The 24,840-nt window shown below is 33.4% G+C and overlaps 10 non-coding genes across 10 annotated transcripts; all 10 read left to right on the top strand.

Moving 5' to 3' along the window:
- Positions 1 to 1,952: 1,952 nt before the first annotated feature.
- On the top strand, positions 1,953 to 2,163 carry LOC129957823 (small nucleolar RNA U3). The gene has a single exon (XR_008782925.1). It is a non-coding gene; the product is annotated as a small nucleolar RNA U3 (small nucleolar RNA).
- A 669-nt stretch (positions 2,164 to 2,832) lies between these two features.
- On the top strand, positions 2,833 to 2,948 carry LOC129957883 (U5 spliceosomal RNA). Its single transcript, XR_008782983.1, has one exon. It is a non-coding gene; the product is annotated as a U5 spliceosomal RNA (small nuclear RNA).
- A 2,506-nt stretch (positions 2,949 to 5,454) lies between these two features.
- On the top strand, positions 5,455 to 5,665 carry LOC129957837 (small nucleolar RNA U3). Its single transcript, XR_008782939.1, has one exon. It is a non-coding gene; the product is annotated as a small nucleolar RNA U3 (small nucleolar RNA).
- Positions 5,666 to 6,334: 669 nt separating this feature from the next.
- Positions 6,335 to 6,450, top strand: LOC129957882 (U5 spliceosomal RNA). Its single transcript, XR_008782982.1, has one exon. It is a non-coding gene; the product is annotated as a U5 spliceosomal RNA (small nuclear RNA).
- Positions 6,451 to 8,966: 2,516 nt separating this feature from the next.
- On the top strand, positions 8,967 to 9,177 carry LOC129957811 (small nucleolar RNA U3). The gene has a single exon (XR_008782914.1). It is a non-coding gene; the product is annotated as a small nucleolar RNA U3 (small nucleolar RNA).
- A 7,042-nt stretch (positions 9,178 to 16,219) lies between these two features.
- LOC129957881 (U5 spliceosomal RNA) lies at positions 16,220 to 16,335 on the top strand. Its single transcript, XR_008782981.1, has one exon. It is a non-coding gene; the product is annotated as a U5 spliceosomal RNA (small nuclear RNA).
- A 2,506-nt stretch (positions 16,336 to 18,841) lies between these two features.
- On the top strand, positions 18,842 to 19,052 carry LOC129957822 (small nucleolar RNA U3). Its single transcript, XR_008782924.1, has one exon. It is a non-coding gene; the product is annotated as a small nucleolar RNA U3 (small nucleolar RNA).
- A 661-nt stretch (positions 19,053 to 19,713) lies between these two features.
- LOC129957880 (U5 spliceosomal RNA) lies at positions 19,714 to 19,829 on the top strand. The gene has a single exon (XR_008782980.1). It is a non-coding gene; the product is annotated as a U5 spliceosomal RNA (small nuclear RNA).
- A 2,507-nt stretch (positions 19,830 to 22,336) lies between these two features.
- Positions 22,337 to 22,547, top strand: LOC129957821 (small nucleolar RNA U3). Its single transcript, XR_008782923.1, has one exon. It is a non-coding gene; the product is annotated as a small nucleolar RNA U3 (small nucleolar RNA).
- Positions 22,548 to 23,208: 661 nt separating this feature from the next.
- On the top strand, positions 23,209 to 23,324 carry LOC129957879 (U5 spliceosomal RNA). Its single transcript, XR_008782979.1, has one exon. It is a non-coding gene; the product is annotated as a U5 spliceosomal RNA (small nuclear RNA).
- The last annotated feature ends 1,516 nt before the right edge of the window (positions 23,325 to 24,840 follow it).

Raw genomic sequence — 24,840 nt, 5'->3', positions numbered from 1 at the left:
TAATTGTTCGATTTTTATTGCTTACGATTTCTCTTAGTTTATAATGAAAGGGCGCAAAAAAATAAATAAAGCATTTTATACTTTGGCTATTAGCATATTGTACGAAATTGCGTTGGTGAATGAAAAGCATAAGCGGACTGTAAAAATGCGTTTAATTTTATGCGTGCTTAACGAGACAATTTTAGAACTGTTCTGAGATATTACATGGTTGCCAGGTTGGCGTAGTTACAAAGTGCGCTAAAGGCGTGATTTTACAAGTACGGAACAACCCGCCTGGCGTTGAAATATGCATATGTTTCAATATAAAAAAAAATTGTATATAAAGTTACATCACTAATTTTGACACATAAGAGTAAAAAACAAACAAATAACATAATAATAATTTGCATAATAAATACAATTAGCGTAATTAAACAAATACAAATGAACGTTTCAATTCAAATGAAAATTATCTACAATAGGTAAAATGCAAATTTTAGAAGTAGGTCTTCTAAAATTTCCTTTTGCAGTGCGTATATCTGCTACTCTGACATCACCATCTGAGCCTGAAATTACTTTAATGATTCGACCTAAAGGCCATTGGTAAGTTGGAAGTTGAATGTCCTTTATTAGAACGTAGCATGCCAGGAGTTAAATTTTGTTTTTTAAGCAGCCACTTTGAGCGCTGTTGTAAATGGCTCATATAACTGTTTTGCCAATGTCTCCAAACAGTTTGCACTAACTTTTGAATTCGTTGCCATCGATTGAGAAGACTGTCTTTTTTGTCGATGAAGTTAGGTTCTGTGACAGAATTGATATGTTTTCCTGCGAGGAAATAGCCTGGAGCTAATACTTGCATTTTGTCAGAATCAGTTGATAGAGGAGAGAGGGGTCGCAAATTGAGGATGCCCTCAATCTGAGTAATTACTGTTAAAAACTCTTCGAGCGTTAGTCTTGCAGGACCTACCATTCTCCTAAAATGATATTAAAAAGCCTTCACGCCAGCCTCCCAAAGACCGCCGAAATTGGGAGTCCTAGGGGGCAAAAATTTCCATCTGATACCTTCGGAGGAAAGCATATTCGAAACGTCTTCGCTACCTATCATTAATTTGTATATGCATTCAATCTCTGCAGAAGCACCTACAAAGTTAGTAGCATTATCGCTAAAAATTGTGGAGCTTTTGCCACGCCGCGAAAAAATTCTTAATAGCGTTGCGATTAGAGCTTCATAGTTAAATCCGGGACAAACTCTATGTGTCCAGCTTTGGTTGCGATACATACAAATAAAGCAACATATATTTTCTGAAGAGTACCTTTTCTTTGCTCCTTAAATTTAATTTCGAACGGCTCGCATAAATCTATCCTTACATTTAAAAATGCTGAACTAGGTGTAACTCTATCTGCTGGAAGGTCTCCCATAATTTGATTCGCGATAACGAGCTTGTTTCGGAAGCATTTAACACATTCGTGAACGACTTTGCGCGCAGCATTTCTGCCACCAATTGGCCAATATTTTAAACGAACAGTATTTAGAAGGGTTTGAGGGCCTACATGACAGTTTCGTTTTCGATAATACTGAAAAATAAGTGTAACTAATTTATTTCCCCCTGGCAGAACAATTGGATGTTACTGATTAAAATTTAAATTAGAATGCGCAAGTCTGCCATCTACTCTAATGAGTCATCGGATGGCTCTATGAAGGGATTAAGAAATCTTGGCTTCACTCCATATGATAGAAATATGTTAAAGCATAAATATTTATATAGCACATTCTCTTTTCCTATTGAAAAAAAAAAAACAAAAAAACTTGTGATTTAGTTTTTAAAAAACCATTTCTTTGATTTGCAACACTTTGTAAAGCAAAAAGAAAAAGAAATAATAATACCATTGTAAATCCATTTACACCAAATTAGCTACCACTTTAAAAATAGGAGATGGTTGCCATAAGAATTTTTTCTCTTCTGATTGTAACTAAGATCATACTTCATAGGATCATTTCTATAGTATGATTAGAGGTTCACTCACCGAACCTCGCAGAAAACCCAACCACGATGATGTGAGATGGGGTTTCTTCCTGAGCGTGAAAGTGGCTCTTTGGTGCTCTTCGGAGTGTCGAGCAGCCGTTGATGATCGCACTCTCTGGCCATTGCGGCTGGGAGATGGAAGGAACTCGATCTGAGTGGTTCCCAATATTAACAAAAAGATCAGAAGCTTTCAATACGTATTTCATATCGTCGGATTTCAATTTTTTTCTATTAGCTACTTACGAAAATTCTTTTCGTTTATGCAAATCGCACTAATACTTGATGGATACAGTTTATAGATTCCGACAAGAAATTAAATGCCTTATTTATGTGACTGTAGCTCGCTTTTATTGCACTAGAATCTCTTGGTAATCGATTTGAGGTGAAGTAAGACTTCACTTTGTAAATATTCAGACATTTGATGCTCTTAATTTTAAGACATTTATTTGTTTATTAATAAATGTCCAGAAGTTTGGCCATGACGCCATTAGATATCTAGCTTTCCAACAAGGAAAGAGGCAAAGCCATAACAGATTTAGTGTTAACCAGGGTGCAAGCCTGCTACATTGCACCCCACTTTAAGACATAATTTTAATGAGAAGCTTTAAAAACAATTCACTGATCTGTTAGTGCATTGATTATGAACCCTCTACTCCGCAAAAAGATAAATATCCACAGGACTTTACAAAATTTTATTTTTAACACAAAGAGATTCTCTAGACCAAAATATTTTAAGGATGAAACTAAACCTCCATTCCATGTGCAGAAAAAGTACCACTATTAAAATTATTTACAAGTGTATATAGAATTTGGAAAACTCTCTGTTTGTATGCTCTGGTTTCTCTTCAATATCGTGCTAATCTTTCGCCTTTTACTAAAGATTACCGTGGAGAGGAACAATTTAATGAGCCTCATCCAATTTTTGGAATCCCGCTTCGGTGGGATTATATTACAAAAAGCAGAAACATACGGATATCGCCATTGCGACTGTTTCAAGCGATCGCAGCGACCCCTAGTGGCAGCTTAAGCGATCATCTTCCAACTCCCCTTGCAGGGAAAAGGCTTATTTCTTCTGCTGCTTTCGTTGCGCTTTTTAATTTTCTTTTATAATTTCACTGCAAAACATATCCTTGTTCTACTTTAAGAAGAAAAAGTAGGCGCAATTTTTGAAAAGAAGTGTTGCGGTTTAAATGAGACTCTTAAAACATTGTTATTCAACACTCCTCGAAATAAAATAAAAAAATTGCGATTAAAAGCCTTTCCAAGACTGATGTTTTAAATCCATTCAAGAATTTGTATTTTCTTAATTGTTTGAGATCCCTTCCGAATTCTCGTAATTTAACTTGCAGAACGGTAAACGTAGCGAAACGGTGCTGAAATATGAACTTATTTGAAATTGTGGTTATCAGCATGCTAAGCTTACTGTAAGACTTCTATTAGAAAAATTATTGATTACAAACCTTTGTGCTGATTTGAATGCATGCAAAATTTTACATTTTCTTAATTGTTCGATTTTTATTGCTTACGATTTCTCTTAGTTTATAATGAAAGGGCGCAAAAAAATAAATAAAGCATTTTATACTTTGGCTATTAGCATATTGTACGAAATTGCGTTGGTGAATGAAAAGCATAAGCGGACTGTAAAAATGCGTTTAATTTTATGCGTGCTTAACGAGACAATTTTAGAACTGTTCTGAGATATTACATGGTTGCCAGGTTGGCGTAGTTACAAAGTGCGCTAAAGGCGTGATTTTACAAGTACGGAACAACCCGCCTGGCGTTGAAATATGCATATGTTTCAATATAAAAAAAAATTGTATATAAAGTTACATCACTAATTTTGACACATAAGAGTAAAAAACAAACAAATAACATAATAATAATTTGCATAATAAATACAATTAGCGTAATTAAACAAATACAAATGAACGTTTCAATTCAAATGAAAATTATCTACAATAGGTAAAATGCAAATTTTAGAAGTAGGTCTTCTAAAATTTCCTTTTGCAGTGCGTATATCTGCTACTCTGACATCACCATCTGAGCCTGAAATTACTTTAATGATTCGACCTAAAGGCCATTGGTAAGTTGGAAGTTGAATGTCCTTTATTAGAACGTAGCATGCCAGGAGTTAAATTTTGTTTTTTAAGCAGCCACTTTGAGCGCTGTTGTAAATGGCTCATATAACTGTTTTGCCAATGTCTCCAAACAGTTTGCACTAACTTTTGAATTCGTTGCCATCGATTGAGAAGACTGTCTTTTTTGTCGATGAAGTTAGGTTCTGTGACAGAATTGATATGTTTTCCTGCGAGGAAATAGCCTGGAGCTAATACTTGCATTTTGTCAGAATCAGTTGATAGAGGAGAGAGGGGTCGCAAATTGAGGATGCCCTCAATCTGAGTAATTACTGTTAAAAACTCTTCGAGCGTTAGTCTTGCAGGACCTACCATTCTCCTAAAATGATATTAAAAAGCCTTCACGCCAGCCTCCCAAAGACCGCCGAAATTGGGAGTCCTAGGGGGCAAAAATTTCCATCTGATACCTTCGGAGGAAAGCATATTCGAAACGTCTTCGCTACCTATCATTAATTTGTATATGCATTCAATCTCTGCAGAAGCACCTACAAAGTTAGTAGCATTATCGCTAAAAATTGTGGAGCTTTTGCCACGCCGCGAAAAAATTCTTAATAGCGTTGCGATTAGAGCTTCATAGTTAAATCCGGGACAAACTCTATGTGTCCAGCTTTGGTTGCGATACATACAAATAAAGCAACATATATTTTCTGAAGAGTACCTTTTCTTTGCTCCTTAAATTTAATTTCGAACGGCTCGCATAAATCTATCCTTACATTTAAAAATGCTGAACTAGGTGTAACTCTATCTGCTGGAAGGTCTCCCATAATTTGATTCGCGATAACGAGCTTGTTTCGGAAGCATTTAACACATTCGTGAACGACTTTGCGCGCAGCATTTCTGCCACCAATTGGCCAATATTTTAAACGAACAGTATTTAGAAGGGTTTGAGGGCCTACATGACAGTTTCGTTTTCGATAATACTGAAAAATAAGTGTAACTAATTTATTTCCCCCTGGCAGAACAATTGGATGTTACTGATTAAAATTTAAATTAGAATGCGCAAGTCTGCCATCTACTCTAATGAGTCATCGGATGGCTCTATGAAGGGATTAAGAAATCTTGGCTTCACTCCATATGATAGAAATATGTTAAAGCATAAATATTTATATAGCACATTCTCTTTTCCTATTGAAAAAAAAAAAAAAAAAACTTTTGATTTAGTTTTTAAAAAACCATTTCTTTGATTTGCAACACTTTGTAAAGCAAAAAGAAAAAGAAATAATAATACCATTGTAAATCCATTTACACCAAATTAGCTACCACTTTAAAAATAGGAGATGGTTGCTATAAGAATTTTTTCTCTTCTGATTGTAACTAAGATCATACTTCATAGGATCATTTCTATAGTATGATTAGAGGTTCACTCACCGAGCCTCGCAGAAAACCCAACCACGATGATGTGAGATGGGGTTTCTTCCTGAGCGTGAAAGTGGCTCTTTGGTGCTCTTCGGAGTGTCGAGCAGCCGTTGATGATCGCACTCTCTGGCCATTGCGGCTGGGAGATGGAAGGAACTCGATCTGAGTGGTTCCCAATATTAACAAAAAGATCAGAAGCTTTCAATACGTATTTCATATCGTCGGATTTCAATTTTTTTCTATTAGCTACTTACGAAAATTCTTTTCGTTTATGCAAATCGCACTAATACTTGATGGATACAGTTTATAGATTCCGACAAGAAATTAAATGCCTTATTTATGTGACTGTAGCTCGCTTTTATTGCACTAGAATCTCTTGGTAATCGATTTGAGGTGAAGTAAGACTTCACTTTGTAAATATTCAGACATTTGATGCTCTTAATTTTAAGACATTTATTTGTTTATTAATAAATGTCCAGAAGTTTGGCCATGACGCCATTAGATATCTAGCTTTCCAACAAGGAAAGAGGCAAAGCCATAACAGATTTAGTGTTAACCAGGGTGCAAGCCTGCTACATTGCACCCCACTTTAAGACATAATTTTAATGAGAAGCTTTAAAAACAATTCACTGATCTGTTAGTGCATTGATTATGAACCCTCTACTCCGCAAAAAGATAAATATCCACAGGACTTTACAAAATTTTATTTTTAACACAAAGAGATTCTCTAGACCAAAATATTTTAAGGATGAAACTAAACCTCCATTCCATGTGCAGAAAAAGTACCACTATTAAAATTATTTACAAGTGTATATAGAATTTGGAAAACTCTCTGTTTGTATGCTCTGGTTTCTCTTCAATATCGTGCTAATCTTTCGCCTTTTACTAAAGATTACCGTGGAGAGGAACAATTTAATGAGCCTCATCCAATTTTTGGAATCCCGCTTCGGTGGGATTATATTACAAAAAGCAGAAACATACGGATATCGCCATTGCGACTGTTTCAAGCGATCGCAGCGACCCCTAGTGGCAGCTTAAGCGATCATCTTCCAACTCCCCTTGCAGGGAAAAGGCTTATTTCTTCTGCTGCTTTCGTTGCGCTTTTTAATTTTCTTTTATAATTTCACTGCAAAACATATCCTTGTTCTACTTTAAGAAGAAAAAGTAGGCGCAATTTTTGAAAAGAAGTGTTGCGGTTTAAATGAGACTCTTAAAACATTGTTATTCAACACTCCTCGAAATAAAATAAAAAAATTGCGATTAAAAGCCTTTCCAAGACTGATGTTTTAAATCCATTCAAGAATTTGTATTTTCTTAATTGTTTGAGATCCCTTCCGAATTCTCGTAATTTAACTTGCAGAACGGTAAACGTAGCGAAACGGTGCTGAAATATGAACTTATTTGAAATTGTGGTTATCAGCATGCTAAGCTTACTGTAAGACTTCTATTAGAAAAATTATTGATTACAAACCTTTGTGCTGATTTGAATGCATGCAAAATTTTACATTTTCTTAATTGTTCAATTTTTATTGCTTACGATTTCTCTTAGTTTATAATGAAAGGGCGCAAAAAAATAAATAAAGCATTTTATACTTTGGCTATTAGCATATTGTACGAAATTGCGTTGGTGAATGAAAAGCATAAGCGGATTGTAAAAATGCGTTTAATTTTATGCGTGCTTAACGAGACAATTTTAGAACTGTTCTGAGATATTACATGGTTGCCAGGTTGGCGTAGTTACAAAGTGCGCTAAAGGCGTGATTTTACAAGTACGGAACAACCCGCCTGGCGTTGAAATATGCATATGTTTCAATATAAAAAAAAATTGTATATAAAGTTACATCACTAATTTTGACACATAAGAGTAAAAAACAAACAAATAACATAATAATAATTTGCATAATAAATACAATTAGCGTAATTAAACAAATACAAATGAACGTTTCAATTCAAATGAAAATTATCTACAATAGGTAAAATGCAAATTTTAGAAGTAGGTCTTCTAAAATTTCCTTTTGCAGTGCGTATATCTGCTACTCTGACATCACCATCTGAGCCTGAAATTACTTTAATGATTCGACCTAAAGGCCATTGGTAAGTTGGAAGTTGAATGTCCTTTATTAGAACGTAGCATGCCAGGAGTTAAATTTTGTTTTTTAAGCAGCCACTTTGAGCGCTGTTGTAAATGGCTCATATAACTGTTTTGCCAATGTCTCCAAACAGTTTGCACTAACTTTTGAATTCGTTGCCATCGATTGAGAAGACTGTCTTTTTTGTCGATGAAGTTAGGTTCTGTGACAGAATTGATATGTTTTCCTGCGAGGAAATAGCCTGTAGCTAATACTTGCATTTTGTCAGAATCAGTTGATAGAGGAGAGAGGGGTCGCAAATTGAGGATGCCCTCAATCTGAGTAATTACTGTTAAAAACTCTTCGAGCGTTAGTCTTGCAGGACCTACCATTCTCCTAAAATGATATTAAAAAGCCTTCACGCCAGCCTCCCAAAGACCGCCGAAATTGGGAGTCCTAGGGGGCAAAAATTTCCATCTGATACCTTCGGAGGAAAGCATATTCGAAACGTCTTCGCTACCTATCATTAATTTGTATATGCATTCAATCTCTGCAGAAGCACCTACAAAGTTAGTAGCATTATCGCTAAAAATTGTGGAGCTTTTGCCACGCCGCGAAAAAATTCTTAATAGCGTTGCGATTAGAGCTTCATAGTTAAATCCGGGACAAACTCTATGTGTCCAGCTTTGGTTGCGATACATACAAATAAAGCAACATATATTTTCTGAAGAGTACCTTTTCTTTGCTCCTTAAATTTAATTTCGAACGGCTCGCATAAATCTATCCTTACATTTAAAAATGCTGAACTAGGTGTAACTCTATCTGCTGGAAGGTCTCCCATAATTTGATTCGCGATAACGAGCTTGTTTCGGAAGCATTTAACACATTCGTGAACGACTTTGCGCGCAGCATTTCTGCCACCAATTGGCCAATATTTTAAACGAACAGTATTTAGAAGGGTTTGAGGGCCTACATGACAGTTTCGTTTTCGATAATACTGAAAAATAAGTGTAACTAATTTATTTCCCCCTGGCAGAACAATTGGATGTTACTGATTAAAATTTAAATTAGAATGCGCAAGTCTGCCATCTACTCTAATGAGTCATCGGATGGCTCTATGAAGGGATTAAGAAATCTTGGCTTCACTCCATATGATAGAAATATGTTAAAGCATAAATATTTATATAGCACATTCTCTTTTCCTATTGAAAAAAAAAAAAAAAAAAAAAAAAAAAACTTTTGATTTAGTTTTTAAAAAACCATTTCTTTGATTTGCAACACTTTGTAAAGCAAAAAGAAAAAGAAATAATAATACCATTGTAAATCCATTTACACCAAATTAGCTACCACTTTAAAAATAGGAGATGGTTGCTATAAGAATTTTTTCTCTTCTGATTGTAACTAAGATCATACTTCATAGGATCATTTCTATAGTATGATTAGAGGTTCACTCACCGAACCTCGCAGAAAACCCAACCACGATGATGTGAGATGGGGTTTCTTCCTGAGCGTGAAAGTGGCTCTTTGGTGCTCTTCTGAGTGTCGAGCAGCCGTTGATGATCGCACTCTCTGGCCATTGCGGCTGGGAGATGGAAGGAACTCGATCTGAGTGGTTCCCAATATTAACAACAAGATCAGAAGCTTTCAATACGTATTTCATATCGTCGGATTTCAATTTTTTTCTATTAGCTACTTACGAAAATTCTTTTCGTTTATGCAAATCGCACTAATACTTGATGGATACAGTTTATAGATTCCGACAAGAAATTAAATGCCTTATTTATGTGACTGTAGCTCGCTTTTATTGCACTAGAATCTCTTGGTAATCGATTTGAGGTGAAGTAAGACTTCACTTTGTAAATATTCAGACATTTGATGCTCTTAATTTTAAGACATTTATTTGTTTATTAATAAATGTCCAGAAGTTTGGCCATTAGATATCTAGCTTTCCAACAAGGAAAGAGGCAAAGCCATAACAGATTTAGTGTTAACCAGGGTGCAAGCCTGCTACATTGCACCCCACTTTAAGACATAATTTTAATGAGAAGCTTTAAAAACAATTCACTGATCTGTTAGTGCATTGATTATGAACCCTCTACTCCGCAAAAAGATAAATATCCACAGGACTTTACAAAATTTTATTTTTAACACAAAGAGATTCTCTAGACCAAAATATTTTAACCCTCTAAGGGTTCCACACGTATTTCGACGTAGCCCCATAGATGTCTTTAAAGTGCACTGCACGCATTTTAACGTAGGGTAACGAACTATGCAAATTCGTTTTGCACTGAAAATCACGTAGGGGTGTTACTGCACCGCAGATGGTGTCTACGTATTTTAACGCATTTCTTTCCCCCTACCAGTTTCGACATCTTGATGAATTGGAGGGGAGACAACACAATGAAGTTTTACGGCCATTTAAGGATGTCACAGGATCTGAGAGCCCGAAGGTTCCTTTAGGCATAGTGCATTGTGATGGTGCCGGCGTTATGGAGGAATGAGGGGCTCGCCCAAGAAAAGAGGAACAGGAATTTTTCCGCAATTGTGTCTCCCATAATGGCTCTACGTGGACTTAAATTTAAATTGCATTTTGTTTCAATAGTTTTTGTTTGATATCGATCGGGATAGGATTTTTTTGATCTAAGCGTTGCCTCAAAGTTCCATTGAGTTATTTTTTTCTTAATGCAGTTTTATGCTTACTTGTGATTAAACATCACATTGAAGTACTAGCAACTCGAAAGGGATATATTTGAAAAATTGCCATCAATATATAGATAAAATATTAAATATATTTTTCATTCTTAGTTCAACTGTTATTATGATTCAAATTTATATTTTTATGCTAATCTATACCTCAAATTATTTTTCACGAAGTAAACAGATGCAAATGAATTTTGCGTTTTTAAGCAGTCAAAATTTCACAGAATATAATAAAATATATTATTATATTGTTTCTCTTATCTTGTAAAAATTTGGAATAATGTGTCGTTTTTATAATGCGACTCCTTTTCAAAGTTTTTTTTTAAAGAACTGAATAGAATAATTTCATTCAAATTCATAAAAGAAACAAAAACATTTTTTTTAAGAATTATGTCTATTCAGAAAATTATTAATATTTAGTATTAATATACCTTGATGTAGATGAAAGCAAATAGTAAAATAAATTTAATTCAGGGTTTGATTTATTTTGTTAGGAATATTAAGAAACGAATCGCATTGTAAAAGTCTTAACATTGTAAACTATCTGAAGATATTTTTTCAACAGTTTATCAAAGAAGATATATTTCTTAGATAAAATTATAGATCTCTAAAACACTTCTAAAAAAATAAATAGGTAGTTCAAAAATTCTGTTCTTATTTTACAGGTCTTTAAAGCAGGGTTTTTTTTTTTTTTTTTTTTTTTTTTTTTTTTGTAGATAAGTTAATGAGCATTCTTCAATATAGAATAAAATCTGAGTGGATAAATGAGATAACTTTTGGTGAATCTTGTGCGAAGTACAGAATGAGTTTTAACTATACGTTTTTAAGGATGTTCTAATACAAAATGGTGCTGATAAATTCCTGAATGTTGCATGGGTAATAAATTATTTTTGAATATTCAAAAGCTTAGCATTCATAGTTATGCCTTGAAATCACAACCTGCTATTTTCTCCTATCAAATAAATGACTTTGCATTACTTTATTCAGATTTTGTTACTGATGCTGGTGTTACTTATGGAAGAAAATTTCATAAACTGCACACTAATGCAGGATCGACCTTAAAGGTTGTTGGGCCCAAACAGGAAAACAATTATTATTATTATTATTATTATTAAAAGCAATCCAAGGTTTAGAATCAAGGTAAAGATCAATGGTAGCATCAGCATTCTTACTTTTTCCTATTCATATGCTTATGCAGTGTAGCGCTATCCATATTTCTTAGCACATTTTGAATAGAATCAAGTATGAATTTGGTGCGTCTTCCTATCCTTTCAGACTGGAGCAAAAATTTGACACATTCGCAATAACGATATCAAACCAACTTACCAAACTTCATTTATCTATTTTGTATGTGTGCGTGTGATTTCAAATAATTATTTAAACACTCATGTGTAATAAATCCTTTATCAGAATACATTTAAAAAAATTAATACAAATCTACATTTTGATAAAATTGCATGATACATTTAATTTATCTCGATGCTTCCGTTTTGGGATATCATGTACATGCATACATGACTTTTACATACAGATTTCTCATCAGTCAGTTTATCTAATATTTGAAGATAAGATTACATATAAATTAATTACAATTAATTATAGAAAGGTTGCTATATGTTGATTTACGATAAAGAAAGAAATTGTTCCTCAAATTCTTTGACTGGAATGATTCCTAGTGAATGCTCAGCCTTTTTAACCCAAGCTATTGAATGGGGAGGTTAAAAAAAAGTTAATAAAGGGTTTTAAAGCGTTGAAAAAAGGGATTAAGCCATATCCAGTATGCTATATTAAACTGAAATTTGAGAAACAATTGTTTATTTTTTAAACCAATTATATAAATAATATTGTCAATCATATATTAATTTTCTTTTTATATGAGGGCTAATGATTATTGATATATCATCAATGATCACCTATCATATATATATATATATATATATATATATATATATATATATATATATATAATATCTTCTCAGTATATTCAGTTGATACGTCTTTGGCGGAATTACTTCCAAAACCTTTTGGTATTCTACTTGCCCCAGTCATTCGACCAAATCTGTCAATTTATATTTCATATTAAAACCATTGGCCATTAGATATATCATCAATGATCGTCTGCTCTATATAATTTTTCAATTTCGAAAGAAGAAAAAAACGCCTTTTTTTTAATGTATTTTCATTTTGAAATAAATAAATTCTTTCTTTCCCCTATTTGGCTGCATGATTCATCAACAATTCAATCAAGTTTATTAATTTTTTCTACCGCTTGGAGATATATTTGATAAATTATAAAAATAAAGTATCAAGCGTTGTGGATGGGTATAATTTGTTTCAAACATTTTTTTTGTAACCATGTTTCTCTGCGCGCTGGGGAACGTGAATACAGAATTTCTGCGAAACATGCGAATAACTTTGTATAATAAATTTTACGCAAACCAGTTCTGTGATACTTGAAGTTTATAAATATTTTACTGAAGCAGATATGTATTGTAATGCTTAAAACTAGTTAAATGAATATTATAATTCGGTATATATTCGATACTGCATAATATTTTAATTATTCTAATAATTTATATATTAAAAATTTTCTGTTCTTTATATAATATATATTATAAAGTGACAAAAGAAAGCGACAGGAATTTGGGGTTAAAGTTTTGAGGTTGAAATGGATTTCTCTTGATGATTCCTCTATGAGCTTATACTGCGGCCATGAATTTATACTTTTGTTCCTTTTGCTTGGCTCCTTTTTAGTATTGGTTTCTATATATGTATTTCCTCTTAAAAAAATTAAAATTACTGAATTTGTGCATTTTAGTAATGCGTTTATTATTCTTGTTGTCACGTGAAGTATTTCCTTTTTAAAATATTTTCATTCTATTACTTTTTTTAATGGATTTTGCTGTTGAATTCTGTTCATAATTGTCCTCATTGTGAGGATATAGAAACAACACAACAATAAGCAACACATTGAAAATATTTAAAAAGTATATCAACTTTTTTTTATTGAAATGTCTGTTATTTAATCATATAAAGTTTTTATAAAGTAAAATGCGTTTTCCTGTATTAAATCCAACATCCTACACAACTGTGAAAAAGATTTCAATTTTTGGTTAGTTCTTTTGGAAGTTATCAAGAAGTACAGTAAGTAAAATGTTGAGTTGAGTAAAATGTTCGGTCTGTAGAAAAACGGCGGCCCAAACTCATAGCGACACGGGTGGCATTTGAATCCGTATAGTGTGAGACGAGCCTTAGGGCCACGCGGATGGTTAATCGCGAGATGGTCTTTCTGATTTAAAGGGGGGGGGATCCATAAATCAATGGAATAGCTTACAAATTAGAAAGTAACTGCTTTATAAAGGCTTTTTTTTATCAAGATTTAATTTGATAAGTTTGTGAAATTAAGTCAGTAGATGTAATCGTTTAAACACTATTATTAATTTTCGACAAAAAATATGATTAAAAACTAAAATCAACTTTTGATAATAATATGACGTGATGTTCTAAGACTGGGCATATTTTGTAAGTATCAAATTTCGAGAATCTGTGAATTATTCTTTTCAATAACGAAATACAAAGAGTGATTATTTAGTTATGGTAAAAGATAACTTCATACTTAATGAACTAAGGTATGCGATTAATATATTCCTTCTAATTTTGAATGTGTTTATTTACTAAATGCGATCTTCAGATTTATTTTGAATTGCTCTGAATAATCATATCATAAATCACCATAGCACTCATGACATAAATCATCATAAAACAGATTTCAAAACAAACATCATAATATTGATTTATTTAGAGGAAAGAACAGGAGATGTAAATGTTATTTATGATTTTCAGGTATGTTAATTGTTGTAATATAATTTAGAATACGGTTTATTAAGTTATAATCAAAATAAGAAGTGTTTACGTCCTACGAGCAACTACTAAACCTTTTTTTTACTAATTAAAAAAAAAAACAGAAAAAAACTTTATTTTTGTGTATTTCAAAACCGATTCAAGGCTAATGTCAATGATTCTGGATACAACAAGGCTACTTTCATAAATGAAAGTAATTGCTTACACCGGTAATTACTTCTAAATAAGGAACCAGTTACCTCTTACGCTGGTTTTCGAGAGTTTTCAAACTATGCTCTCAAATATTTGTAAAATTTATACATCCCAATTTCACTGAAATACGAATATCACTATTTCTTCACTAAATCCATTTACTTATATAGTTTGATATTTTTACTATGTCTATGGAGGTAATCAACAAAAGTAAAAACTTTTCTAGTAAGCAATTAAAACTTCCAAACTTTGTTTCAAATACAGTTCTAAGACATAAAATTTCTTAATTCATTTGTGGAATTGTTGCGGTTCCTACCAAAGCCAGACGCTTATTCTTTTATTGAATCCATCGTCATGAATTATTGTTAAAAAAAATGTTTTCGGTGATTGTTATCTTCACTCCTAGCGATCATTAGAAAGAGAAAGAAAATGGAATGTTGCAAAGATACGTTAATGCAACATATGCTTTACAAGTTTAATTTTACATATTTAAATCATCAATTACTTTTCCACGGTAAATTTTATAAAAATATGTAAGCACAATTGAAACTTTTGTCATTAAAATTTTTTTTTGATAAAACTAGCAGAAATAGCAATAAATAAATAGTGTTTTCTTTTTTAGAATGTACGAAAATTAGAAAATTATTACGTCCATTGTATTTTTTTAAAGAACATCATAAATGTATCGAAATTTACGAGGAATGAAATACTCCTGTATAATATTTTAAAAGAATCATTTGTTTGTTCCTTTGAATATTTTTGAAGATAGCAATTTCTTTGAATATGCACACAAAATAGTGAAAAAAGGTGGGAAAAAAATTGCAAAAAAAGTTGATAATTTTAATAAATTTCTAAAACATTTTAAAATCAATAGAACAGTCTATAATTTCAAAAATAAATTTTAAATAAGGTCATTTAATCTGCATTTACCCTGATATATTTGATGAGGTTTTAATTGAAATTTTCATTATTTTGAAACATTTAAAAGCGAATATGCCATTATATTTCAATAAAAAAATGATTAAAAAAAGTATTGAACTTTAAAAAAATTGATGTGATATATTTTAGAGCCTGGGTCATTAATACATAAGTAGCAAATCATATGGCTCTAGATTTGTATATTTTTTAAGCTACTCAATCAATTTGCTGATTTGCATATTTTATTATAATAGAAGATAATGCTATTTTAATGATAAATCGGTTATATATTGTTATTTATACACATCTGATTGACATAACTATTTGTGATTAGTCCTAATTTTAGACAAATGCTATTCAAATATTGATTATTCAGTAAAAAATATTACAATGATTTATTTGAAAGAATAATAAAGGAATATGAATGGAATTTGAATCCTCATTAATTACTTATTTTATATATATATATATATATATATATATATAATATAGTGAGACCGATGACAGTTTCTGTGCTTAAAATACCTAGCAAAAATTAAGAGAAAACCCTTCTGTTTATATTTGCTCTGTACAACTTTTTACAAAGCGATATTATCTACTATCGGGGTTAAAAAGCAACAAAACTGGATCCCCATACACTATTCCTAGAAACCATCTGACTTTTCTAGCCATAAACGAAAGCTATAAGATCTGACATGAATGAGCGGTAATTTGCGCATACCCCAGGGTGTGTCGACCACCCGTGAAGAAGAAGAGGGGAAAGAAAAAAGTACTCGCGCTTGCTGTACATTTCTTTAGGAAAACCGAAACGATTGTGAGAGAGAATACTAGTCAAGTTTAGTTCCCTTTTTAGAGGTTTCAGACGTAGAATGAAAACGCTCAGAGGGTTAAGGATGAAACTAAACCTCCATTCCATGTGCAGAAAAAGTACCACTATTAAAATTATTTACAAGTGTATATAGAATTTGGAAAACTCTCTGTTTGTATGCTCTGGTTTCTCTTCAATATCGTGCTAATCTTTCGCCTTTTACTAAAGATTACCGTGGAGAGGAACAATTTAATGAGCCTCATCCAATTTTTGGAATCCCGCTTCGGTGGGATTATATTACAAAAAGCAGAAACATACGGATATCGCCATTGCGACTGTTTCAAGCGATCGCAGCGACCCCTAGTGGCAGCTTAAGCGATCATCTTCCAACTCCCCTTGCAGGGAAAAGGCTTATTTCTTCTGCTGCTTTCGTTGCGCTTTTTAATTTTCTTTTATAATTTCACTGCAAAACATATCCTTGTTCTACTTTAAGAAGAAAAAGTAGGCGCAATTTTTGAAAAGAAGTGTTGCGGTTTAAATGAGACTCTTAAAACATTGTTATTCAACACTCCTCGAAATAAAATAAAAAAATTGCGATTAAAAGCCTTTCCAAGACTGATGTTTTAAATCCATGCAAGAATTTGTATTTTCTTAATTGTTTGAGATCCCTTCCGAATTCTCGTAATTTAACTTGCAGAACGGTAAACGTAGCGAAACGGTGCTGAAATATGAACTTATTTGAAATTGTGGTTATCAGCATGCTAAGCTTACTGTAAGACTTCTATTAGAAAAATTATTGATTACAAACCTTTGTGCTGATTTGAATGCATGCAAAATTTTACATTTTCTTAATTGTTCAATTTCTATTGCTTACGATTTCTCTTAGTTTATAATGAAAGAGCGCAAAAAAATAAATAAAGCATTTTATACTTTGGCTATTAGCATATTGTACGAAATTGCGTTGGTGAATGAAAAGCATAAGCGGACTGTAAAAATGCGTTTAATTTTATGCGTGCTTAACGAGACAATTTTAGAACTGTTCTGAGATATTACATGGTTGCCAGGTTGGCGTAGTTACAAAGTGCGCTAAAGGCGTGATTTTACAAGTACGGAACAACCCGCCTGGCGTTGAAATATGCATATGTTTCAATATAAAAAAAAATTGTATATAAAGTTACATCACTAATTTTGACACATAAGAGTAAAAAACAAACAAATAACATAATAATAATTTGCATAATAAATACAATTAGCGTAATTAAACAAATACAAATGAACGTTTCAATTCAAATGAAAATTATCTACAATAGGTAAAATGCAAATTTTAGAAGTAGGTCTTCTAAAATTTCCTTTTGCAGTGCGTATATCTGCTACTCTGACATCACCATCTGAGCCTGAAATTACTTTAATGATTCGACCTAAAGGCCATTGGTAAGTTGGAAGTTGAATGTCCTTTATTAGAACGTAGCATGCCAGGAGTTAAATTTTGTTTTTTAAGCAGCCACTTTGAGCGCTGTTGTAAATGGCTCATATAACTGTTTTGCCAATGTCTCCAAACAGTTTGCACTAACTTTTGAATTCGTTGCCATCGATTGAGAAGACTGTCTTTTTTGTCGATGAAGTTAGGTTCTGGGACAGAATTGATATGTTTTCCTGCGAGGAAATAGCCTGGAGCTAATACTTGCATTTTGTCAGAATCAGTTGATAGAGGAGAGAGGGGTCGCAAATTGAGGATGTTCTCAATCTGAGTAATTACTGTTAAAAACTCTTCGAGCGTTAGTCTTGCAGGACCTACCATTCTCCTAAAATGATATTAAAAAGCCTTCACGCCAGCCTCCCAAAGACCGCCGAAATTGGGAGTCCTAGGGGGCAAAAATTTCCATCTGATACCTTCGGAGGAAAGCATATTCGAAACGTCTTCGCTACCTATCATTAATTTGTATATGCATTCAATCTCTGCAGAAGCACCTACAAAGTTAGTAGCATTATCGCTAAAAATTGTGGAGCTTTTGCCACGCCGCGAAAAAATTCTTAATAGCGTTGCGATTAGAGCTTCATAGTTAAATCCGGGACAAACTCTATGTGTCCAGCTTTGGTTGCGATACATACAAATAAAGCAACATATATTTTCTGAAGAGTACCTTTTCTTTGCTCCTTAAATTTAATTTCGAACGGCTCGCATAAATCTATCCTTACATTTAAAAATGCTGAACTAGGTGTAACTCTATCTGCTGGAAGGTCTCCCATAATTTGATTCGCGATAACGAGCTTGTTTCGGAAGCATTTAACACATTCGTGAACGACTTTGCGCGCAGCATTTCTGCCACCAATTGGCCAATATTTTAAACGAACAGTATTTAGAAGGGTTTGAGGGCCTACATGACAGTTTCGTTTTCGATAATACTGAAAAATAAGTGTAACTAATTTATTTCCCCCTGGCAGAACAATTGGATGTTACTGATTAAAATTTAAATTAGAATGCGCAAGTCTGCCATCTACTCTAATGAGTCATCGGATGGCTCTATGAAGGGATTAAGAAATCTTGGCTTCACTCCATATGATAGAAATATGTTAAAGCATAAATATTTATATAGCACATTCTCTTTTCCTATTGAAAAAAAAAAAAAAAAAACTTTTGATTTAGTTTTTAAAAAACCGTTTCTTTGATTTGCAACACTTTGTAAAGCAAAAAGAAAAAGAAATAATAATACCATTGTAAATCCATTTACACCAAATTAGCTACCACTTTAAAAATAGGAGATGGTTGCTATAAGAATTTTTTCTCTTCTGATTGTAACTAAGATCATACTTCATAGGATCATTTCTATAGTATGATTAGAGGTTCACTCACCGAACCTCGCAGAAAACCCAACCACGATGATGTGAGATGGGGTTTCTTCCTGAGCGTGAAAGTGGCTCTTTGGTGCTCTTCGGAGTGTCGAGCAGCCGTTGATGATCGCACTCTCTGGCCATTGCGGCTGGGAGATGGAAGGAACTCGATCTGAGTGGTTCCCAATATTAACAACAAGATCAGAAGCTTTCAATACGTATTTCATATCGTCGGATTTCAATTTTTTTCTATTAGCTACTTACGAAAATTCTTTTCGTTTATGCAAATCGCACTAATACTTGATGGATACAGTTTATAGATTCCGACAAGAAATCAAATGCCTTATTTATGTGACTGTAGCTCGCTTTTATTGCACTAGAATCTCTTGGTAATCGATTTGAGGTGAAGTAAGACTTCACTTTGTAAATATTCAGACATTTGATGCTCTTAATTTTAAGACATTTATTTGTTTATTAATAAATGTCCAGAAGTTTGGCCATTAGATATCTAGCTTTCCAACAAGGAAAGAGGCAAAGCCATAACAGATTTAGTGTTAACCAGGGTGCAAGCCTGCTACATTGCACCCCACTTTAAGACATAATTTTAATGAGAAGCTTTAAAAACAATTCACTGATCTGTTAGTGCATTGATTATGAACCCTCTACTCCGCAAAAAGATAAATATCCACAGGACTTTACAAAATTTTATTTTTAACACAAAGAGATTCTCTAGACCAAAATATTTTAAGGATGAAACTAAACCTCCATTCCATGTGCAGAAAAAGTACCACTATTAAAATTATTTACAAGTGTATATAGAATTTGGAAAACTCTCTGTTTGTATGCTCTGGTTTCTCTTCAATATCGTGCTAATCTTTCGCCTTTTACTAAAGATTACCGTGGAGAGGAACAATTTAATGAGCCTCATCCAATTTTTGGAATCCCGCTTCGGTGGGATTATATTACAAAAAGCAGAAACATACGGATATCGCCATTGCGACTGTTTCAAGCGATCGCAGCGACCCCTAGTGGCAGCTTAAGCGATCATCTTCCAACTCCCCTTGCAGGGAAAAGGCTTATTTCTTCTGCTGCTTTCGTTGCGCTTTTTAATTTTCTTTTATAATTTCACTGCAAAACATATCCTTGTTCTACTTTAAGAAGAAAAAGTAGGCGCAATTTTTGAAAAGAAGTGTTGCGGTTTAAATGAGACTCTTAAAACATTGTTATTCAACACTCCTCGAAATAAAATAAAAAAATTGCGATTAAAAGCCTTTCCAAGACTGATGTTTTAAATCCATGCAAGAATTTGTATTTTCTTAATTGTTTGAGATCCCTTCCGAATTCTCGTAATTTAACTTGCAGAACGGTAAACGTAGCGAAACGGTGCTGAAATATGAACTTATTTGAAATTGTGGTTATCAGCATGCTAAGCTTACTGTAAGACTTCTATTAGAAAAATTATTGATTACAAACCTTTGTGCTGATTTGAATGCATGCAAAATTTTACATTTTCTTAATTGTTCAATTTCTATTGCTTACGATTTCTCTTAGTTTATAATGAAAGGGCGCAAAAAAATAAATAAAGCATTTTATACTTTGGCTATTAGCATATTGTACGAAATTGCGTTGGTGAATGAAAAGCATAAGCGGACTGTAAAAATGCGTTTAATTTTATGCGTGCGTAACGAGACAATTTTAGAACTGTTCTGAGATATTACATGGTTGCCAGGTTGGCGTAGTTACAAAGTGCGCTAAAGGCGTGATTTTACAAGTACGGAACAACCCGCCTGGCGTTGAAATATGCATATGTTTCAATATAAAAAAAAATTGTATATAAAGTTACATCACTAATTTTGACACATAAGAGTAAAAAACAAACAAATAACATAATAATAATTTGCATAATAAATACAATTAGCGTAATTAAACAAATACAAATGAACGTTTCAATTCAAATGAAAATTATCTACAATAGGTAAAATGCAAATTTTAGAAGTAGGTCTTCTAAAATTTCCTTTTGCAGTGCGTATATCTGCTACTCTGACATCACCATCTGAGCCTGAAATTACTTTAATGATTCGACCTAAAGGCCATTGGTAAGTTGGAAGTTGAATGTCCTTTATTAGAACGTAGCATGCCAGGAGTTAAATTTTGTTTTTTAAGCAGCCACTTTGAGCGCTGTTGTAAATGGCTCATATAACTGTTTTGCCAATGTCTCCAAACAGTTTGCACTAACTTTTGAATTCGTTGCCATCGATTGAGAAGACTGTCTTTTTTGTCGATGAAGTTAGGTTCTGTGACAGAATTGATATGTTTTCCTGCGAGGAAATAGCCTGGAGCTAATACTTGCATTTTGTCAGAATCAGTTGATAGAGGAGAGAGGGGTCGCAAATTGAGGATGCCCTCAATCTGAGTAATTACTGTTAAAAACTCTTCGAGCGTTAGTCTTGCAGGACCTACCATTCTCCTAAAATGATATTAAAAAGCCTTCACGCCAGCCTCCCAAAGACCGCCGAAATTGGGAGTCCTAGGGGGCAAAAATTTCCATCTGATACCTTCGGAGGAAAGCATATTCGAAACGTCTTCGCTACCTATCATTAATTTGTATATGCATTCAATCTCTGCAGAAGCACCTACAAAGTTAGTAGCATTATCGCTAAAAATTGTGGAGCTTTTGCCACGCCGCGAAAAAATTCTTAGTAGCGTTGCGATTAGAGCTTCATAGTTAAATCCGGGACAAACTCTATGTGTCCAGCTTTGGTTGCGATACATACAAATAAAGCAACATATATTTTCTGAAGAGTACCTTTTCTTTGCTCCTTAAATTTAATTTCGAACGGCTCGCATAAATCTATCCTTACATTTAAAAATGCTGAACTAGGTGTAACTCTATCTGCTGGAAGGTCTCCCATAATTTGATTCGCGATAACGAGCTTGTTTCGGAAGCATTTAACACATTCGTGAACGACTTTGCGCGCAGCATTTCTGCCACCAATTGGCCAATATTTTAAACGAACAGTATTTAGAAGGGTTTGAGGGCCTACATGACAGTTTCGTTTTCGATAATACTGAAAAATAAGTGTAACTAATTTATTTCCCCCTGGCAGAACAATTGGATGTTACTGATTAAAATTTAAATTAGAATGCGCAAGTCTGCCATCTACTCTAATGAGTCATCGGATGGCTCTATGAAGGGATTAAGAAATCTTGGCTTCACTCCATATGATAGAAATATGTTAAAGCATAAATATTTATATAGCACATTCTCTTTTCCTATTGAAAAAAAAAAAAAAAAAAACTTTTGATTTAGTTTTTAAAAAACCGTTTCTTTGATTTGCAACACTTTGTAAAGCAAAAAGAAAAAGAAATAATAATACCATTGTAAATCCATTTACACCAAATTAGCTACCACTTTAAAAATAGGAGATGGTTGCTATAAGAATTTTTTCTCTTCTGATTGTAACTAAGATCATACTTCATAGGATCATTTCTATAGTATGATTAGAGGTTCACTCACCGAACCTCGCAGAAAACCCAACCACGATGATGTGAGATGGGGTTTCTTCCTGAGCGTGAAAGTGGCTCTTTGGTGCTCTTCGGAGTGTCGAGCAGCCGTTGATGATCGCACTCTCTGGCCATTGCGGCTGGGAGATGGAAGGAACTCGATCTGAGTGGTTCCCAATATTAACAACAAGATCAGAAGCTTTCAATACGTATTTCATATCGTCGGATTTCAATTTTTTTCTATTAGCTACTTACGAAAATTCTTTTCGTTTATGCAAATCGCACTAATACTTGATGGATACAGTTTATAGATTCCGACAAGAAATCAAATGCCTTATTTATGTGACTGTAGCTCGCTTTTATTGCACTAGAATCTCTTGGTAATCGATTTGAGGTGAAGTAAGACTTCACTTTGTAAATATTCAGACATTTGATGCTCTTAATTTTAAGACATTTATTTGTTTATTAATAAATGTCCAGAAGTTTGGCCATTAGATATCTAGCTTTCCAACAAGGAAAGAGGCAAAGCCATAACAGATTTAGTGTTAACCAGGGTGCAAGCCTGCTACATTGCACCCCACTTTAAGACATAATTTTAATGAGAAGCTTTAAAAACAATTCACTGATCTGTTAGTGCATTGATTATGAACCCTCTACTCCGCAAAAAGATAAATATCCACAGGACTTTACAAAATTTTATTTTTAACACAAAGAGATTCTCTAGACCAAAATATTTTAAGGATGAAACTAAACCTCCATTCCATGTGCAGAAAAAGTACCACTATTAAAATTATTTACAAGTGTATATAGAATTTGGAAAACTCTCTGTTTGTATGCTCTGGTTTCTCTTCAATATCGTGCTAATCTTTCGCCTTTTACTAAAGATTACCGTGGAGAGGAACAATTTAATGAGCCTCATCCAATTTTTGGAATCCCGCTTCGGTGGGATTATATTACAAAAAGCAGAAACATACGGATATCGCCATTGCGACTGTTTCAAGCGATCGCAGCGACCCCTAGTGGCAGCTTAAGCGATCATCTTCCAACTCCCCTTGCAGGGAAAAGGCTTATTTCTTCTGCTGCTTTCGTTGCGCTTTTTAATTTTCTTTTATAATTTCACTGCAAAACATATCCTTGTTCTACTTTAAGAAGAAAAAGTAGGCGCAATTTTTGAAAAGAAGTGTTGCGGTTTAAATGAGACTCTTAAAACATTGTTATTCAACACTCCTCGAAATAAAATAAAAAAATTGCGATTAAAAGCCTTTCCAAGACTGATGTTTTAAATCCATGCAAGAATTTGTATTTTCTTAATTGTTTGAGATCCCTTCCGAATTCTCGTAATTTAACTTGCAGAACGGTAAACGTAGCGAAACGGTGCTGAAATATGAACTTATTTGAAATTGTGGTTATCAGCATGCTAAGCTTACTGTAAGACTTCTATTAGAAAAATTATTGATTACAAACCTTTGTGCTGATTTGAATGCATGCAAAATTTTACATTTTCTTAATTGTTCAATTTCTATTGCTTACGATTTCTCTTAGTTTATAATGAAAGGGCGCAAAAAAATAAATAAAGCATTTTATACTTTGGCTATTAGCATATTGTACGAAATTGCGTTGGTGAATGAAAAGCATAAGCGGACTGTAAAAATGCGTTTAATTTTATGCGTGCGTAACGAGACAATTTTAGAACTGTTCTGAGGTATTACATGGTTGCCAGGTTGGCGTAGTTACAAAGTGCGCTAAAGGCGTGATTTTACAAGTACGGAACAACCCGCCTGGCGTTGAAATATGCATATGTTTCAATATAAAAAAAAATTGTATATAAAGTTACATCACTAATTTTGACACATAAGAGTAAAAAACAAACAAATAACATAATAATAATTTGCATAATAAATACAATTAGCGTAATTAAACAAATACAAATGAACGTTTCAATTCAAATGAAAATTATCTACAATAGGTAAAATGCAAATTTTAGAAGTAGGTCTTCTAAAATTTCCTTTTGCAGTGCGTATATCTGCTACTCTGACATCACCATCTGAGCCTGAAATTACTTTAATGATTCGACCTAAAGGCCATTGGTAAGTTGGAAGTTGAATGTCCTTTATTAGAACGTAGCATGCCAGGAGTTAAATTTTGTTTTTTAAGCAGCCACTTTGAGCGCTGTTGTAAATGGCTCATATAACTGTTTTGCCAATGTCTCCAAACAGTTTGCACTAACTTTTGAATTCGTTGCCATCGATTGAGAAGACTGTCTTTTTTGTCGATGAAGTTAGGTTCTGTGACAGAATTGATATGTTTTCCTGCGAGGAAATAGCCTGGAGCTAATACTTGCATTTTGTCAGAATCAGTTGATAGAGGAGAGAGGGGTCGCAAATTGAGGATGCCCTCAATCTGAGTAATTACTGTTAAAAACTCTTCGAGCGTTAGTCTTGCAGGACCTACCATTCTCCTAAAAT

The sequence above is a fragment of the Argiope bruennichi genome, chromosome 11, assembly GCF_947563725.1.
Source record: "Argiope bruennichi chromosome 11, qqArgBrue1.1, whole genome shotgun sequence".
NCBI classification, from domain to species: domain Eukaryota; kingdom Metazoa; phylum Arthropoda; class Arachnida; order Araneae; family Araneidae; genus Argiope; species Argiope bruennichi.
The sequence above is the reverse complement of the archived record's forward strand: the minus strand, read 5'-3'. Positions and strand labels throughout refer to the sequence as shown.